This window comes from Petaurus breviceps, unplaced genomic scaffold (assembly GCF_028583685.1).
Source record: "Petaurus breviceps papuanus isolate PSGF00001 unplaced genomic scaffold, PetGlider_PUasm1.0 188, whole genome shotgun sequence".
Lineage (NCBI taxonomy): Eukaryota > Metazoa > Chordata > Mammalia > Diprotodontia > Petauridae > Petaurus > Petaurus breviceps.
Window position 1 is genome coordinate 3,609,660 of NW_027185804.1, and position 21,072 is coordinate 3,630,731.

Genomic DNA, 21,072 nt, shown 5'->3' on the forward strand with positions numbered 1-21,072 from the left:
TTCTTTAATTTGCCCCAGTTATGTACATTTTATTAATTTCATAAGCTCTTCCATGTCTGTTTATTAGTCAGCATGTCTTCAAGTATTAGATGGAAACCTTTATGTTATTAGTTTGGGGATCCAAATTTGTAAATAACATGGTTTTCTCTGATTTTCATAATAAGCTTGTATCATAAAGGTTATGTTTAAAATGAGATTTTTAAGATTAAGGAAAATTAAAAGAAATCCAGCTGCACCATGAAAATTATATAATTTTATATTAAGGATACACACTGACAAATGCCTATCAAATGCTGATACCAGTTACAACACCTTTAGAATATTGCACAATTTAAGCCAAGTGACAAAACAATAATTAATAACTATTAATACCAAAATAAGGAATAACTATTAGTCAATCATTTTACAAATACTGTTTATACTTTCTTTATTAATAATTTGTTTTCCTTAAATAAAGCTTGGGGGAAAAGAGGAAGGGGATCAGACCATTATTTTATTGACGTAAGAAATTCCTTAAGTGAAAGAAAGGATCTATTTGTACAAAAATATTTATAGCAGCTCTTTTTGTGGTGGCAAAGAATTGGAAATTGAGGGGATGCTCATAAGTTGAGGAATAGCTAAACAAGTTGTAAAGGAATACTATTGTGCTATAAGAAATGATAAGCAGGCTGATTTTAGAAAACCTAGGAAGATTTATATGAACTTATATGATGCAAAGTGAAGTGAGCAGAACCAAGAGATCATTGTACACAATAACAGCAATATTGTGTGATGATTAACTGTGAGTGACTTAGTTATTGTCAGCCAAAACAATGATCCAAGACAAATCCAAAGGACACATCATGAAAAATATTATCCACATCCAGAGAAAGAACTGATGTACAGATCAAAGCATAATATTTTTCACTTTATTTTTTTATATATTTTTTTCTTTTGGTCTCTTCTTTCACAGCATGATTAATGTGGAAATATGTTTTATATAATTTCACATATATAATCTTTACCAAACCACTCACCATATTACAGAGAGGGGAGGTAAGGAAGAGAGAAAGAAAACTTGGAACTCAAATTTTTAAAAATGAATGTTAAAAATTGTCTTTAATTGTAATTGGTAAAAATAAAATTATTCAAAAATAAGATAAAACAAAATAAATTCCTAGTGAGGAAGGGAGACCCACAAATTTAAGTGCCTTGCTCAACATCACGCAAGCAGCATAGATTAGAGTTAGTTCTCTGTGTGTGTGTATAATTTATTTTAAACATTTTTTTCAACATTCACTTCCATAATACTTTTGAGTTTTCAGTTTTCTCCCTCTCCCTCTCTTTCCCTCTCCCCAAGATGGCATGCAATCTGATATAGGCTCTACTTATACATTCATATTACACATATTTTCACATTAATCATGATGTAAAGAAGAATTAGAACTAATGGGAGGAACCATGAGAAAGAAGAAACAAAAGAACAGGAGAGCAAATAGTATGTTTCCATCTGCATTCTGACTCTGAAGTTCTTTCTCTGGATTTGGATAGCATTTTCCCTCATAAGTCTTTTGAAGTTGTCTTAGATCTTTGTATTGCTGAAAAGAGAGAAGTCTATCAAAGTCAGTCATTGCACAATGTGGTTGTGTACAATCTTCTTCTGGTTCTGCTCATTTCGATAGTTAGCTCTGTATAGAGTAAACAGTTCTTACTGACTTTGATGCCAGATCTCAATCTACTATTCTGCACTGTCTTCTTTGTAAGACATATAATCTTGATAAAAGTAAAAGTAATAGATAGCTTTGAAAGCCTGAACAAAAATGTGAAGGAAGCAAGTCCCTCTCTCATGCCTCTCTATGTCACTTTCTTCTCTCATACCTCCCAAAACCTTTCTATAGCAGCCCCTGGTATAGATGTTGTTGATAGTATAGATTCCCATGGGTCCCCACTACTGTCCCAATCAGGACTATACTCTATGCTCCAAAACTACCCTGTTTCCTTGTTCCTCTTTATCATTCAGTCAATCAACTGACATGTATCTAAAAAGCCAATACCAAGACCGTAAGCAAGAACCTATTTTTAGCCTTTTAGGGAATGCACAAAGCCCTCCATGAGTTTATCAACTAATGAAAGTAGCTAAGAAAAGAGACTGGAATTAGGAAGATGCCCATGGCAGGAACTAGAGGAGACCAGATCCCCCACAAACATCTCATTAAAACTCCTAAAAATGTACCAGAAGGCACAATAATAAAACCAAAGAGTTATAAACTCCTCCATCCCGTCTAGAACTGCAGAAAAATACTGCCAGAATTCTGTGGAATCATGGAGTAGAGACAAGGTAGGAGAAGCAGAAAAGGAAATAAAACAGTTCATCCTATAGCAGGAGAAAAGGCCAGACCAGAATACTTGTTTTATGTGTTTGTATATCAATCTTCCATCCTGAGCAGAAGAAAAGGCCAGTCCAGTACAAGGATAAAACAGACCAAAGAGCCTCATCTGTGGCAGGAGACAGGACCAGTTTACCAACCAGACAGCCTAGGGTTGAACCACAAAGACAACATCAGACAAGTCCTGCAGAAGGTAGGGCCTAATGCCTAGTCTTAACCATCAAATCAGGCTCCACTCACATCATCCAGGAGTATGGGAGTGGAATCTGAACCAAGGTCAAGCCCCCAATATGGAAACTAAGACTGGAGATATGAGTAAGCAGAAGAAAACAATGAACACAATGAGGAAATATTTTGGAACGAGAAAAAACAAAGGAGCAAAATCAGAAAAGTTATTCCATAATAAGTCCAGGTAAATCCTCAGAGATACAAGAGAACATGGAAGAAATCAAACAAAAGATACAAAGTAGAATATCTAGGGAGAAAATAGTGGAAAGGAAAATAGTTTTGAAAAGATAGTGGGAAAACTTACTCAAAATTTGAACTTCACAAAAATGAGAATGGGTCAAACAGAAAACAAGAACATCCTGAGTCAAGAAGAAATATTAAAACAAAATAAAAAATGGAAAAAATAAGACAATTTAAGTCATAAGTTTTCAGACCAGGGAGTAGTAATTTCAGAATTACTGAACCTGAAAACCATCACAAAATATAGATGCCAAATTTCAAGAAATCATAAGTGAAAACTGCTTAAATCTCCCAAGAGGAATTACAAAATGAAAATTCCCAGGAACAACACAGACAAAATTCAGAGCTTCCAAGTCAAATAGAAACCTTTCAAGTAACAGCTAGCCACAATCAGGACTACATGATCAAGATTACCTGACAGCTGCTAGTGTAATAAAGAGTAGAACTTTGAATGTGATATTCCAAATGGTGATATATAAAGGCTTACAACCAATAGGAAAATAGGCCTTTAATGGAACAGAGTGTATTTCAAAGTATTCTTGATGAAAACTACAGAACTGACTAAACCATTTGAATGACAATGTAGGAAATGAAACATTGGAAGGTGTACCCATTTGGTCTATTGGAAGGAACTTTGTAAGGATGAATTACCTCCATGCTAATGGGGGATAAGAAACACTTGCCCTTTCAGAGTCCTGTTATCTTCTAGGGTCATAGAGAAAGTAAAACATGATAGCTAAGGTATTGGAAAAGAGAGGGCTTGTTCTGTCTTGATGTTCTAAGGAATATAAAGAAATGGAAGGGAGAGGGAGCTATAATGGGGATGAAAAGAGGAAGAGAAGGGAACTCATTATCTCACACAGTAGGGGTGCATGAGATGAAGAGTATACAAACATGGAGAAAAGGAGGGAAGCAATAGGCATCCAACAAAGCTGATTTTCATCTGAACAAGAGAAAGTAAAGTAGAACACATTTGCACAAACACTTATACATAGAAATACTGTGGTGTAGTAATATATTAAATTCCTTAGGGAAATAAGTGGCAACAGGAAGAAGAGAACAGGGGTATAAGAGGGATAACAGAATAGGTAATGGAATAGTCATAAACAAAACAAATTCCAGTTTTAGAGGGGGTGATATAAAAGGGGATTAATAGGAAAGACAGGAATAAAAATATATGATTTGGGCAGAGCAAAGAAAGAGAAGAAAGGAAACAGAGCAGAAATAGGTCACTTCATTTATAGTTTCCAAGTGTCATGTAAATGCTTCTTTCATTACTTGTTCTTTCTTTGTAAAAAGGAGAAGTGGGACAAAGAGAAGGAAAAGTAAAAGAGGACAGGATAGAGACAAACACATTATATTAATTATCATAACCATGAATGTGAATGTGATGAACTCACCTAAAAATTGGAAGAGGAAAGTATTGAGTAGAAAGTAGAGTCCAACCCTGAACTGTTTATATGAAATGCATTGAAACACAATGATATGCAAAAAGTTAAAGTGGGGGTCTAGAGCAAAATCTAGTATGTTCCAACTGAAGCAAAAAAAAAAAAAGATTGGGACATCAATGAACTCCCAGTGCTGTCACAAACTAATGTAATCATTTTGAAGAGCAATTTAGAACTATGCCCAAAGGGCTATAGAACTGTACTCATAGCCTTTGACCCAGCAACACCTTTACTAAGTCTGTATCCCAAAGAGTTAAAAAGAAAAAAAGGAAATGGACCTATATGTACAAAGCTATTTACAGCAGCTTGGTTTTTTTGTGCTGGCAATGAAATTTGTGGAAATTGAAGGGATACCCATCACCTGGAGAATGACTGAACAAGTTGTGATATATGATTGTGATCATATATTATTGTTTTATAACAAATGATGAAAAAGATGGTTTCAGAAAAACCAGGGAAGACTTATATTAACTGATGCAAAGTGAAGTGAGCAGAATCAGGACATCATTATATATTGTAACAGCAAAATTTTATGATGATCAACTGTGAATGACTTAGCTATTCTCAGCAATGCAATGATACAAGACAATCCTGAAGGACTTATGATGAAAAATTCAATGCACCTCCAGAGAAAGAACTGATGGAGTATAAATCCAGATTGAAGTATATTTTAAAACTTTATTTTTCTTGCTTTTTATGTGGGGGAGTGGGAGATTGTGTTTTCTTTTTCAACATGTTTAATATGGATATGTTTTGCATGACTGTACATGTATAATCTGTATCAAAGTACTTGCCTTTTCAAGGGCAGGATAAGGAGGTAAGGAATTTGGAACTCAAAAATTATTTTTACATGTAGTTGAGAAAAAATAAAATGATGAAGCATAAGAAATATTTGATAAGTATAGAACTGATTAATTTAGGTATTGTAATTTCTTTTATATTAGCTTACCCATGAGTGATTGATATTTGTCTTGCAATTTAGATTTGATTTTGTAGAAAAAGTGCTTTGTAATTCTATTCATGTGATTCTTGTGTGTCTGAGCAAGAAGACTGTCAAGTATTTTATATTATTTGTCATTTTAATGGAATGTCTCTTTCTATATTTTCTATATATCTACTAGATTTTGTTGGTAACATAAAGAAATGCTGCTGATTTGCAGGGATTGATTTTATATCCTGCAACTCCACAGAAGTTAATTATTTCAACTATTTTTTTAATTGGCTCTCTATGGTTTTATAAGTAAACCATCTACTTTCTGCAAAAGTGGTAGTTTTGTTTCTTCTTTGCCTATGCTTATATTTCAGATTCTTTTTCTTGTCTTACTGCTATAGCTAGAATTTCTAGCATTATATTGAATAGTTTTAGTGAAAATGGGCATGTTTACTTTACCCCTGATCTTCTTGGAAAGGCCGCTAGTTCATCCCCAATAGAAATAATGATAGTTCTTAGTTTTATATAGATGCTATGTATCATTTTAAGTTATAATCTTTTCTATGCTTTGTTGTATTTTTAACAAGAATGGATATTGAACCTTGTCAAAAAGGTTTTCTGCATCTACCTATGTAATTATATGATTTTTGTTGTTTTTATTCATATAAACAATTATATTTCTAGTTTTTGTAATATTGAGTCAACCCTATATTCTTTTTATAAAGTCAACATGGTCATAGTATATAATCTTTTTGATATACTGCAATAGTCTACTTGATAATATTTTATTTAACATTTTTGCACCAATATTAATTGATGATATTGATCTATATAGTTTTTGTTCTCTATTTTGACTCTCCCTGGTTTAGGTATCAAGTCTATATTTGTGTAATAGAAGTAATTTGGTAAAACTTCTTATTTTCATATTGGGCTTTTTTCAAGTGATTTATGTAGTATTGAAACTATTCTTTATGCACCTGGTATTATTTGCTTATAGATCTATCTGGTCCTGAGATTGTTGTTTTTGTTGTTTTTTAATTAGGAGTTTGTTTATGGATTATTCAAATTATTTTTCTAAGAAAAGGTTAAGTACTCTCTTTCATATTCTGTTAATGTGGACAATTTGTGTTTTTATAAATATTCATCCATTTATTTTAGATTGTCAACTTTATTGGTATATAGTTGGGCAAAATGGCTCCTAGTAGTTGTTTTTATTTCTTCTTCATTGATTATGAATTTGCCTTTTTCATTTTGTAATATTGGTAACTTAGTATTCTTCTTCCATTTTAAAATCAAGCTATCTAACGTTTTGTCTATTTTATTGCTTTTCCCCAAAAACAGCTCCTGATTTTATTTATTTATTCAATTTTTTTGCTTTTAATTATGTTCTTTTCTCTTTTGAGTTTCAGGATTTCTAGTCTGATGTTTAGCTTGAGGTTTTTTATTTGCAGATTTCCTAGGTTTTTTTTTAAGTTCTATGCCCAATTCATTGATCTGCACTTAATTTTACTAATGAAAAAGTTTAGAGATATAATTTCCCCCCAAACATTGCTTTGACCCTATGCCACAAATTTTAGTATTTTGTCTCATTCTTCTCTCATTTTCTTTTTTTTTTACTTTTTTATTTTTTAGTTTACATCTTTCATTTCCACAAGATTTTGAGTTACAAATTTCTTCCTCATTTTCCCTACCCACCACCCCAAAACAGCAATCCCCTCCTCCAATCTGCTCTGTCCTGTATCTTCCCCCATTCCCCCTCCAACTTTCCAGTAGGGCACAATGGATATCTATGCCCCAGTGCCTGTATATCTTATTTCCCAGTTACATGTAAAATAATTATATATTTTTAAACATTTGATTTTAAAACTTTGAATCCCAGATTCTTTCCCTTCCTCCCTTATCACACATGCTCACTAGGAAGATAAGCAATTCAATATAGGTTATACATGTGTAGCTATGCAAAACATTTCCATAGTGGATGTATTGTGAAAGACTGACTATATTTCCCTCCATACTATCCCACCCCCTCCACTTGTTCTATTCTCTACTTTGATCCTATCCCTTTTCAAAAGTGGGTGCTTTCAACTTCCCTTCCCCCCTCCCAGGCTGACTTCCCTTCCATTATCCCCCCTCTCATCCCCTTCCTCTTTACTCTCCTGTAGGGTGAAATGCCCTATTTAGTGTGTATGTCATTCCCTCCCTCAGCCAAATTCAATGAGAATAAGGTTGACACATTTCCTTTTGCTTTCCTGTTCTTCCCCTCCATTGTAACACTTTTCCCTTGCCTCTTCTATATGAGATAATTTACCCCATTCTGTCTCTCCCCACTTCCTCTCATTATATTCCTCTCTCACCTTTTAATTTCACCTTTTAAGTATCATCTTTTACTATTAAATTGGTCCTGTGCCCTCTGTCTATGTACACCTGTACACATATATACACACACTCACATATGTATTTATACTCACATATACCCTCCTATATAGACATATGTATGTATGTATGTATACATTTCTATTCCCTTAAACTATTCTCATACTGAGAAAAGTTTCATAAGTTACAATTATCATTTTTCCATGTAGGAATGTGAGTAGTTCCACTTTGATAAGTTCCTTATGATTTCTTTTCCCTGTTTACCTTCTCATGCTTCTCTTGCTTCTTTTATCTGCATGTCAAATTTTCTATTCAACTCTGGTTTTTTCATCAAGAATGCTTGAAAGTCCTCTATTCCACTAAATGACCATATTTTCCCCTGAAACATGATACTCAGTCTTGCTGGGTAGATGATTCTTGGCTTTAATCCCAGCTCCTTTGACGTCCAGAATATCATATTCCAAGCCCTGTGATCCCTCAGTGTAGAAGCTGCCATATGTTATCCTGATTGTGTTTCCACAATATTGAAATTGTTTCTTCCTGGCTGTTTGTAATATTTTCTCCTTGATCTTGGAACTCTGGAACCTGGCTATAATTATCCTAGGAGTTTTCTTTTGGGGATCTTTTTCAGGAGGTGATGGGTGGATACTTTCAACCTCTATTTTGCCCTCTGGTTCTAAAACATGAGGGCAATTTTCCTTGAGAATTTCTTGAAGGATGATTTCAAGGTTCTTTTTTTTATTATGGCTTTCAGGTAGTCCAATAATTTTTAAATTATCTCTCCTGGATCTATTTTCCAGGTCAGTGGATTTTCCAATGAGATATTTCACATTGCTATTTTTTCATTTGTTTGGATCTGTTTAATAGTATCTCTATTTCTCATAAAGTCACTAGCTGCCATTTGCTCCAATCTAATTCAGAAGGAATGATTCTCTTCAGTGAGCTTTTGAGATTCTTTTCTCATCTGGCAAATTTGGCTTTTTAAGGCATTCTTCTCCTCATTGCCTTTTTGAGACTCTTTTGGCATCTGAGTTAGTCTATTTTTTAAGGTGTTATTTTCTTCAGTCAGGTTGTTGACTCTCATTTCATAATTTTCTTGCATCATTCTCATTTCTCTTCCCAATTTTTCCTATACTTCTCTTATTTGGTTTTCAAAATCCTTTTTAAGCTCCTCTATGGCCTGTAACCAGCCTGTATTTTTCTTGGAAGCTTTTGGTGCAGGTGTTCTGACTTCAATATATTCCTCCTGTTCCATGCTTTTTATCCTTTTTGTCTCCAAAATAGGAGTCTAATGTAGGATTGCTCTGTTTGCTTTGCTTCCTTTGCCTGCTCATGTTGTCACTCAGTTACTTGACTTTTGAGCCTTTTGCCACAGTAGAACTCTGCTACCAGAAAGGGGAACTTTATTCCAATCTCTGGGGTTTTCTCAGCTGCCAAACTATTAGTTGGGTGGCCTCTCTGAAGCCTCCACATGCTCTGGTAGACTGTTCATGCACCCCAGAACCTCCACCCTAGACAGATCCAAGCAGGTTAAAGCAAGAGCAATTACCCTTCATACTGTTCACTTGGTCCCCCTACAATCTGCAGACCAGAAGCTCTGAAGCAGCCACTTGTTGGTAGCTGCAGGGCCGTGGAGCCTTAGCTGCTTCTTGCCCCAGGGCAAAGGCTGGATTGCACTCCCAAACTCCCTGTTCCTGCAAAACCTACACTGACCTCTCACTTTGTCTTTGCCATCTATGGGTTGATAACGAACTGGTGATCTGAAGTCCCTCCAGCTGGTGGCTAGGCAGGTTGCCCTGAGGCTAAAATCTCTGGCTCAATCGAGCCTGGACTGGGCTCCCAGAGTGCTGCACTGGCCCCTTCTTGCTGTCCTGCTGGCTGTCTTCAGTGGGAGGTTATCTTCTCTGTGACATTTTGTGGGTTCTGTTGCTCCAAAGTTTGTCTAGAGTCATTTTTTACATGAATTGGAGGAGGGGGAAGCTGGGGTCCCATGGAAGTCCTGTTTCTACTCTGCCATCTTGACTCCGCCCCTCTTGTCTCATTTTCTTTGGTGAAATCACTGATTGTTTTCATTATTCTTAGACCTACCTATTCTTTAGGATTAAGTTGTTTAGTTTCTAATTCATTTTCAATCTGTGATTCAAGCACCCTTTATTTAATGTAATTTTTATTGCATTGTGGCCAGTAAAACATGTATTTAATTTTTCTGCATTTCCTTGTGAGATTTTATGCCCTAATACATGGTCATTTTTTCCTGAAGGTGCTATGTAGAGTTGGGAAATTCTGATCTGATATTTTCTTGAGGTCTCTTATATCTAACTTTTCTAAGATTCTACTCAAGTACTTCATTCCTTTGTTTTGTTGTTGTTGTTGTTGTTAGATTTATCTAGAGTCCATCCTCTAACTCCCCCCAAGGTTCCTTTCATAACTTTTAGGCCCCAAATTGCTCTGCTTCCAAATTTACTTAGGAAATGCTGCTGTTTTGAGATATTGAATATATATTTATATGTATGAACACACATATGCACATGTACATGTTATTTAATTTATTAAGGAAGCCTAAGGTTGCTTTAATTTATTATTATTGTTGTATTAACATACTGTTAAGTCATTCTGTGATTACAATCCAATAACTCACAGATATATTTCACCCTAACTTATCCAAGGCATAATTAAAACCAGTCTGACATTTCTTAAGTGAAAAGGAATCCAGGTCTGAGCTGATGCAAAATCTTTCCTGGACAGGGCTTAAAAATCAGCTGGACAACAGTCATGTTTTCAGTTTAAATCAATTGAACTGACAAAAGAAGTCAATGATATTAGCAGTCAGACCACTGGCCATGGTTCTGACTCAACTAAGGTGTTTTGACTTTGGATAGAACATAAGTACATAAGGCAGTACAGGATAAGAACCATTGTTATTTAAGGTTAGAAAAGTTGAATGGCAGACATGCCTACCCAAATCACAGAGCAGATGGATGCAACCTTGAAGGACTAGTACAAAACTCTATCCCTTTAAAGTCTACAAAGCACTCTGTACACATTGTCTCATTTAAGCCTCATCACACTTCTATGAAATAAGTGTTATAGGTATTATTTCCGTTTTACAAATGAGGAATGTGAGGCTCAAAAAAATTAAGTAACTTGCATGTGTTCTAAAGACAGGAAGGAACAAAATTTAAGTGCAGATCTTTCCTGACTAAAGTCCAACATTCCCTCTACTATACCAAACTGCCTCTTATTCTATGACTGTGGTTTTCCAGAATTCACTCCTATTACCTGGAGAAGCTCTAAATGGATATAAATATCCAAAGTGTTTATCTACTATATGAAAAGGAAAAAAGACATTCAGAGCCACCTATCTAATGGTCCACAAATCAAGCTATCAAATAATAATTAAAACAATTACATTCATCTGGAGGGGCAAAAGATCAAGGATTCTAAGGGAAATGATGGGGGAAGGAAGTAAGCCAAGCAGTACCAGATCTGCAGAGCAGTAATCAAAATTATTTGGTACTATTTTAAAAATTGTAGAGGTTAATCACAGGAACACATTAGGTACACAATATACAAAAGCAAACAAATATATTAACCTGGTGTTCAATTAATTCAAAGTCTACACCTACTCAGGTAAGAACCCATCATCCAACAAAAACTGCTAAGAAAACTGAGGGTGTTCTGCTAGAAATTAAATTTAGACCAACATTTCACACCTCATGCCAAGATAAATTCCAAATAGATTTATAAGCTAAAATAAATTGTCATATCATAAATTAGAGAAGGCAAACAGATATTGGACAGAAGAGTTCATGATTAAGTAAGCAAAGGATAGAGAAGATCAATTTTGATTATAGAAAATTAAAAAAATATTGCACAATCTGTGCAATTAGAATTATAAGGAAAAAAATCTTTATAGCAAGTTTCTTTGATGCAGGTGTCATATCCAAGACATGTAATGAACTGATTCAAATTTATAAGAACAAGAAGCATTTCTCAACATATAAATAATTTTAAAAATGAAGTAGTGTTAAATGTGGAAATCTAAGTAAACAAGAACCATATGAAAAAAATGCACCAAACCACTCAAAATTAAAAAAAAGAAAATTAAAACAACTCTAAGATTGTATTTCACTTCATGAGACAGACAAAAAATGAGCCAAAAAGAGGAAAATATAAGTGTTGGAGGGGCGATGGGAAAGCAGGCAAACTAAAATTCTATTGGTTGAGCTTTAAATTGGTCCATTTATTCTGGAAAGTAATTTGAGACTATGTTTACTAAATTGTGCATATTCTTTGACCCAGCTATACCACTACTAAAGTTATACAGAAAAAAGATCAAATAAAAGGGGAAAGCACTAATATGTGCAAATATGTTTGTAACTGCTTTCTCTTGCTTTGAAAAAGTTAAAAACTAAATTGAGTACCCAACAATTGGGGAAAATAAATTATGGTATATGGATGCAAAGGAATATTATTGTACCTTAAGAAATAATTCAAGAGACATCTAAGAAGTCTTGTATAAACCGATGAATAGTGAAGAAAACAGAACCAGGAAAACAATTATTTGTACAATAACCACATTGCAAAGGAAAACAACTTTAAGAGACTTGAGAACTCTGATCAATGCAATAAGTAACTTTAATTCTAAAGAACTGATAATAAAGCATGCTACCAATCTTTTGACAGAAGGGTAATGAACTCAAGGTGCAAAATAAGACATACATTTTCATATACAGTTAATATAGACATTTGTTTTGCATATTTATTACAGGGGTTCTGTTTTTTCTTTTTATTTCAATTGGTTGCTAGGGATAAAGCTGAAAAAACAGAAAAGAGGAAAAAGAAAAATATTTATTGAAGCATTTTTAAAACGCAGAGAAAAGAACAGAATGAGAGCCAGAAAGCTCACAGATAAGCAAGACATCTTTAAAAGTTTTATGTTGAATTGATTACATATTTTAAAAGAAAGTAACCATACAAAATAGAGATTTGTGGTTTCATGCACAATCTTCTTTTTATGTTTTACTATGTAGATGGAAATGCTTGTTTAATTTGGTACCTCAGTTCAAAATAAAATAAAGTTCTATAAAATACAAAATGAAAAAAGAGCATTGAGACACTAGAATGTAGATAGACTTGTTAGAAGGCATGTTTAGAAAAGTGGAAAAGGCTAACCCGGATGCTTTTTATAGTTTTAGAAACTGCTTTGAGGCCCAAGGAATAGTATACTGGAAGATAAAATCTGAAATAGAAGATTAGATGAGAAAGAGTGCTTGCATTTCAATCTCACAACCTCAAAACAAGAAACATGACAAAGTAATAAGAATTACAATTAGAAAAGTAACCAAAATAAAATTCTTTCCTACTGGATAATTCCAACTGAAACCAACACAAAACTAGTTGGCTATATTACCAACCTCATTTCCCCTAGCTGTGAAAAACATACCTGGTACAATTAGGTTGCCAAGTCCTCCTTTTGAGCTGTGCCTATAGTGCATTGTATTTTATCTCTCAAAATTTCTACTCAGTACTGACTCGGCTGAACTCCACCTCCCATCCTACCTCCCCCCCACCATACACACAGACACACACACACACACACACACACACACACACACACTCCACTCTCCTCAATGGCATAGGGAGAACTTAATACATACAATACTGGCAAAATATAAAGAAGGAAATTATATATAGAGGATGAACCTGGAAGAATAGAGCCAATTAAGAAGCTATCTAGTACACCTGGTGAAGTGCTTCTGTTACAAGACTGAAAGGGCCTGCAATATAAACCCCAGATATCACCTCTCCCCCATAGCGTTTCCATGTGGTAGAGCTTTCATCCAATTCAAAACCCATTGCTGAAAGGAGCCAGGTCACCAAAGCTGTCCAGACAAGATGGTCTCAAGTGGTCAACCTGAGTAGTGGTGAAAGAGAGAGAGACACCAATAGAGATGGACCTGATACAATACTGAACAGAAAGGAAGGAGTAGCTAATAAGAAGACCAAGGGAAAGTCTGAGCACAGGTCCAACACAAATGGCCATTCAGATAAACCAGCAAATAAATTAAATTAAAAAGGGGAAATGAGCAAACAATCTTAAAAAGGGAAAATACAATAATTACTTTTTAAAATGGAGAGGCCAAGTATTTATTAAACACCTATCATGTGCTAAGTACTGTGTTAAATTCTAGGAATACAAGTAAAGTCAAAAGTCTCTGTCCTCAAGGAGCTCCCAGGCTAATGGTGGGCAACAACTCTTGAACAATTATGGACAAACAAGGTCTATACAAGATAAATTAGAGATAATATTATTATATATTATGATAATATTATTATGTTGTGTCATATATTATGTTATGACATATCATATAATATCATATATACTGTGTCGTGTCGTGTCATGTCATGTCATGTTATAGTATATATTATTAATCTAGCATTAAGAAAGACTGATAAAGACAACTTGAAGAAATTGGGACTTGAAATTCTCTAATGAAAGAGAAAACAAAACAATATTTCCACAGGATGTTCTAGAAATAATGGAATTAATAGCAATAAATCCCAGAATGGTTGAGAAAGAAATACATTTTTAAAAACAAAAAGTCATTAAAGTATTCACTAGAAAAGAAGTGAGGATTGTCAAAGGAGAAATAATAAAGATAAATGTGACTGTAGAAAATTTAAAATATACACTAAAGAATCACATAACAAAGTAGAGTTGGTTCTTTAAAAAAAATAAGAGTGCCAGAGCTAGAACTTTAAAAAATGCAGAAATTGAAGAAAATTAACAGAAGAGAAAAAAAGTCTCCATGACATAAGTTATATACAAGTTAAAGTGATTAATCTTGATAATAAAATATGCAGAAATCACTTAAGGTTCCCAGCAAAATAAAACAAGTTAAAACTTCTAAATATAACACTTCAGGAAAAATACAAAAGAAAAAATTGCCCAGAACTTTGGAAAAAAAGACCAAAGAATAGTGTAAGAAATCTATGGGACACCAACATAGATAAGCACAAAGTTTAATTTACTAGTAAAAGCATAACTAAAACTTTAAAGTTAAAACTTTAACACTTAACAAACATTTCAGGAAGCCAAGAACAGCCCTACAGCTACCAAAGAATATCAGTGCAAACCACGTGAAAAACTACTCTTGGCTTCTAAGGATTATAAGAAGAAACTGGAATACTGGATTTTGGATAGCAAAAGAGATTAATCTGCAAATCTGGACCTAATAATTAATGAAAAGGTTGAAGTTTGAAAAAAGAAGTTAACTCATTCTTTCAAAAGAAAATAAAAGAAGTTAGCAGAATATTGAATATATAAACACCTCAAAGAAAAGAAACACAAGAAAGGTAGATAAGCACAATGAATAAGAAAAGAATGAAATCAATATCAATACCCTCATGCTTCTAGAGTAATATGAGACTAATTTTTTTTAATTATACTGTTGAAGGATGATGAGAGAACAAAAAGTGAATTCTAGGGGCATAATGCCTAAGAGGATTAGAAAAGTATAGTGAGAAAGAGAAAGATATAATTTAATATTATGTGGACCAAAAAACAATTCACTCAAAAAAGAATAATTGGCGGGGGGGGGAGTAGAAAGGGATGATTAAAGAGGGAGGTCACTCTGACAGGGAGAAAAGGAAAAGTTGAAAGAAAGTGAGAAAACCACTTGCAGTCTAGCCCCTGGGCTTGAGAAGGATGAAGGAGGATATGGGGGTCTGAGGGATCTTTCAACCTGCTTTGGTACAGTGGAAGAACGGAATAGAATATTGAGAGAAAGGGACATGGCAGGGGGGAGGCAGAAGTTTTGCTCCAATCATAGAAAGATAATGCTTTGGGGATATATTTTTGGGGAGAGAGAGACAGACAGAGAGAGAGAGAGACAGACAGACAGAGAGAGACAGAGACAGAGAGTTAGAGAGATAGAGACAGATGTACAGACCATTTGGGCAAGTGGGCACATCAGGAGACTTTTTTCAAACAAAGGTTGTGCTTCTCAGCACCATATTCAACCCCACATAATGTCGGCGTTCCCAAGGGCATCTGGCATACATCCAGATGTCTGGACAGACAGACATACACTGGTACAGGGGCAGAAAACATCGTTCTTAGAATGAGAAAATAAATCCTGTGGTAGAAAATATAGAGAGCACATCACACTGCCTTCTTTATCAATTAATATTTTGGGGAATTAAATTTTTTATAAGAAGACTCTTCAAATGTATATTTTAAAATATCCTAAAGAGATGAGGAAGGGCAGGGTAAGTTATATCTGCAATCACAATTCATCAACATGGAATGGACAGAAGGAATACCAAATGCTTCCCAATATCCTCCTTTTAGAGGTCAGAAATGACTTTTCAGCTCAATCACTCTGCATCTCCTGCTCTGTCTGGTTTCAACACCACAGAACAAGATACCCCCAGTCTCCATCCCACCTCCCACTTTCCTGGCTCCTTTTGTGTGTTGTCTTCCCCCATTAGATCCTTCTTGAAAGAAGGGACTGCCTTTCATTTTATTAATTGTATGTTTTAGCATTTAGAACAGTGTCTGGTACATAGTAAGTCCTTAACAAATATTCATTGGGTTGGATAGAAGAGCAAGGTTTTTGCTTTCCAGAAGCCCTACCTTAAAAGATAGATATAAAACAAAATGATGATAATGATCATTTGTTAAGTACAGAGCCCACAAGTCAAAGATTAGCTTCTGTAATAGAAAGGAAAAGAAACAAGGAAGTAGGTAATTAAAACTTTTGGGACAAGGACACTGCAAATGGATGCTACTCTGGTCAAGAGAGTAGACTGTGGAAGAGGGGAAATGTAAAGAAGGATTCTGAACCAAAGTCTTAACTGAGTTGGGAAAGAGAAGGATAAAAAGGAAAAAGAGAGATGATAATAAAAATAAACTTAATTTGGGCACAAAAGTATGCATAGGGAAAGGCTGGAATCAAATTTATATAACAAGTATACTCTGACCTGACTCTCTCTGGGCCAGGAAGGCTGTATGTCCCCTCAGGATTCTTGGGTGCCCTGAGGAGTTTATACTTCTCTGCTACCATTGGTAAGAACATCCACTGGCTGTGTTTTCTATATTTGTTAGAAGCCAGTGACCTGAACCCCAGTTATATTTATCTGCTTAACAACAAGTAGCCTTTACAAGGTAATATTTACTTCAAAAACGTAAAATTTCCCCCAATACTTCTAAGACATGTACAAACTTTCCCCCAGTACTTTCATGGCATAGTTTTCCTTGAGAGATCATGTGGAAGTGGACAATTACAAAATCATTAAAAATACAAATTTATAATTATAACCTTAAATCTAATTGAATAAATAAAAAGAAAATGGAATGAAAAAAGCCAGAAACCCCAAACTTAACAATTTTGCATGTAAGAAATGCATTAAAAATACAAAGACATACATTGAATCAAAATTAAGGCCTGAAACAAAATTTACTATGCTTCAAATAATTGCAAAAAAAATCTGGAGGTCAAATCAAAAGGAAACAATAAATATCCATAATGTCAATAAAGAAAAATATGGAGACTACATCATGCCTGAAGTCATCAGGAAACAATGAAACAAACATCAACTGATACAATATGTAAAATCTCAAAGGAAAAGCTACTTGAATTGCAGAAAGTCGCAGATAACACAATAATAAGAGGAGATATTAATGATCCTCTTTCAGATATGGATAAACGTAACAAAAAGGTGTTATAAAAAAAGAAAATAGAGCTGAACACATAGATGAGGGGGTAGGACATTTGAAAGACTAACAGTGATTACTGAATGTAAATATGTGTGCCTTTACATTTGTTTATGATTTTTTATTACCTTTATTACTTAGCATAACATAAAACAATACATATTATTGTTTCCTAGGTAATAAGGCAATCATAAACAAATGTAAAGATACACATTCTTTACAGATCATAAGTCAATAAAATATTATTTAATAATTAAAACATCCTTTAAAAATGATCTCTACCTCTACAGCTGCCTTTGAGATATTTTGAACTGGATGTCCAGATCTCGAATTCAACATGTCCAAAACTGAACTTATCTTTCTCCCTAAATCCTTTCCCCAAACTTTCTAGCACTGGCAAAGGCACCACCATCCTCCCAGTACCTAGGTTCACGTGAAGTTTAGGTGTCATTCTTTGTTCTTCACTCTCTCTCACCTCCCCCCATAACCAATCTTTTGCCAAGATCTGTCCATTTTACCTTTGCAATATCTCTCAAATATGACACCTTCTCTCTTCCGACATACTGTCACCACCCTGCCTGCATTCAGCCACCACAATGAAAGAACTGGAGAGTGGAGAAACTAGAGGCAGACAGACACACAAGCAGGCTATTGCATTACTCCAGGCATGAGGTGATGAGGGTCTGCATCAAGGTAGTGGCACTGTGAGAGGAGAGAAAACTTATGCAAGATATGTTACATAGGTGAAATCAGCAAGAGATTAGTTTTGGAATAGCTCTGACCATGTCACTCCCATAACTCAATAAATTCAAATATCTCCCTATCACATCCAGTCTCAAATACAAAACCTGCTTGGTGTTCAAAGTCCTCCATAACCTGGCTTTCACACACATACTTTTCTAGGATTCTTACACCTTATTATCCCCTCCACCTTCATCCCACTATGTTCTTTTTGATCTAGTGACACCAGCCTCCTGACTATTCCATCTCTCAGCCCTGGATATTTACTCCGGCTGTCCCCCATATCCGGAATGTTTGCCCTTCTCATCTCTCTCTCCTGGATTCCATGGCTTCCTTCAAGTCCCAACTAAAATTGCACCTTCTACAGGAAACCTCTCTCAATTCCTTTTAATTCTAAAGTTATTTCCTATTTATCCTGTATGGGACTTCTTTGTACATAGTTTTTTGTTGTCTCTTCCATTAGATTGTGAGCTCCTTGAGGGCAAGGACTGTCTTTTGCCCCTTTGTATCCACAGTATAGTATCTACTTAATAAATATTTATTGAGTAAAGTTTTAAGCACTTAACATTATGAATAATGAATGGATCAAAGGACATATAATAATAACAACAACAACAACCAACTATGGTGAGAGAGGATTTTATATAACAATTAGATAACCTACAAAAATTTGTATAGCTACAACAGAAATCAGAGGAAAAATTATAGCTCTGTAATTATACAAAAGTCTTAGTTGAAGCTTAAAGCTATTAAGGCATAAGATCTTTGGTATGTCCTGTATCAACAGAATACAAGAAAAGAATAATAATTAAGTAAGCATGCAACTTTAGAAAAACAGAAAATAAACAAATTAACAAGCCCCAAATGACCATAAAAGAAAACATAGTTTGAATTAAGAGAAAATAAATAAAATTGAAAATAAGACTATAGAACTTATAACCAAACTAAAAGCTATTCTTTCTAAAAGACCAAAAAAATTGATAAACCATTAGCAAACTATGAGGCAGGTAGGTGACACAGTGGACAGAGTAATGGACCTGGAATCAGCAAGATCTGAGTTTAAATCTAGTCTCACACACTTACTAGCTGTGCAAGCCTGAGTAAATCACTTAACCTCTGTTCGCTTCAGTTTTCTTTTATGTAAAATGGAGATCCTAATAGCATTCTTTGGAGGATCAAGTGAAATAACATTTATTAAGTGCTTAGCACAAGGCCTGAAACATGCTAGGCCATATATAATGTCTAGCTATTGTTATTTCCTTCACTCTCTCAATTTGATCAAAAAAGATAGAAATCAAATAACCAAAATTTTAAATGAACAAAGTGAATTCACATTGAATGGAAAGAAAATTAAGAGAATTATAAGAAACTACTCCAGACAATTATATGTCATCAAAACTAAGAAATTAATAGAAATTAGTGTTTATTTTATTTATAAAATTTATTTATAAAAATTAAAAATATCTAAGTTAACAAAAAAAATGAGCCGTTAGACAACCCAGTCCCGCAGACAGAAATCTACAAAAGGAGGGAAATTTTTATATCTGATTGATTCACAAATTAATTCTATCAAATATTAAAAGAACAATTGATACATTATGCTACAAAACAGATACTCAATAACTGATAAACTGACACTATATTAAATAACTTTTATGAAACAAATTTTACCTTAATAACAAAACCTGGAAGGAATTAACAGAGAAAAACAGCTATAGATCACTCGTGTCTACTGGTTTAAAAATCTTAAATAGTAGCAAAAAGCTCAAATTTAAAAATCATTCACATTTATGATAGAATTGGATTTATACCAGGAATACAAGAGTCATTCAAAATTAGGAGAATTTGGGGTGGCTATGTGGCAGTGAATAGAGCACCAGCCCTGGAGTCAGGAGGACTTAAGTTCAAATCAGACCTCAGACACAACACAAAAACGAGCCTGTGACCTTGGGCAAGGCACTTAACCCCAATTGCCCTCCCAAAAGCAAAAAAAAAAATTAGGAAAATTATTATCATGATTAATCATATGAATAAAAAAATGATCCTATAAAGAGAGACAGAGAAAACCTAGAACAAAATAAAAGAACACATTTATGTAAAAAACCCTGAGAAGCACTGGAACAGAAAAGGATCTTTTAATATTATCAAATGTGTTTATCTAAAATCAAGATATATATATATATATATATGAAGAAACACTGAAAACTTCCTTTTTCAAATAAAAAATCCATTCCCTAGTCTTTTTTTTCTTTTTATATGTTTATCTTCTAAGTTTTATATCATTTATATGTACTTTAAGTTTATTTCTAGATTTTTTTAGATTAAAAATTGAATACTCATTTCATTAATCCTGTTTTTCTATTGTGTTAAGGGCTGTTCTCAAAGTTAAAAATTTTCCTTTATATACTTCTGTTGCTACAACCCAGAAATTCTGGTATGTTGTCTCATTATTGCCTTCTCTTTCACATGGTTATTATTCTTTTCCAAATTTTTTCTCTAACTGCTCTTACTTGATTTTTAAAATAATTATTCTTATTTATTTATCTATTTATTTATTTATCTATTTATTCATCTATCTATTTATTTGTTCATTTATTTATTTATTCATTCATTCATTCATTCATTTATTTATTTATTTATTTAGCTCTTCTGGGAATTCTTGTTGGGTTTGTGTCCACCTTGCATTTTTTTTCCTTTGAGACTTTGCTTGTAGATTATTTCAAATCGTTGTTTTCTTCTGAGTTTGTGTCTTAAGTTTCTCTCTCACTACAGTAACTTTTTATGATCAGGTTCTTTTTCTCATTATTTACTCATTGCTCCAGTCTCTTTCTTTCTTTCTTTCCTCCTTTCTTTCTTTCTTTCTTTTTTTCTTTCTTTCTTTCTTTTTTTCTCTCTTTCTTTCTTTCTTTTTTTCTCTCTTTCTTTCTTTTTTTCTCTCTTTCTTTCTTTCTTTCTTTTTTTCTCTCTTTCTTTCTTCCTTCCTTCCTTCCTTCCTTCCTTCCTTCCTTCCTTCCTTCCTTCCTT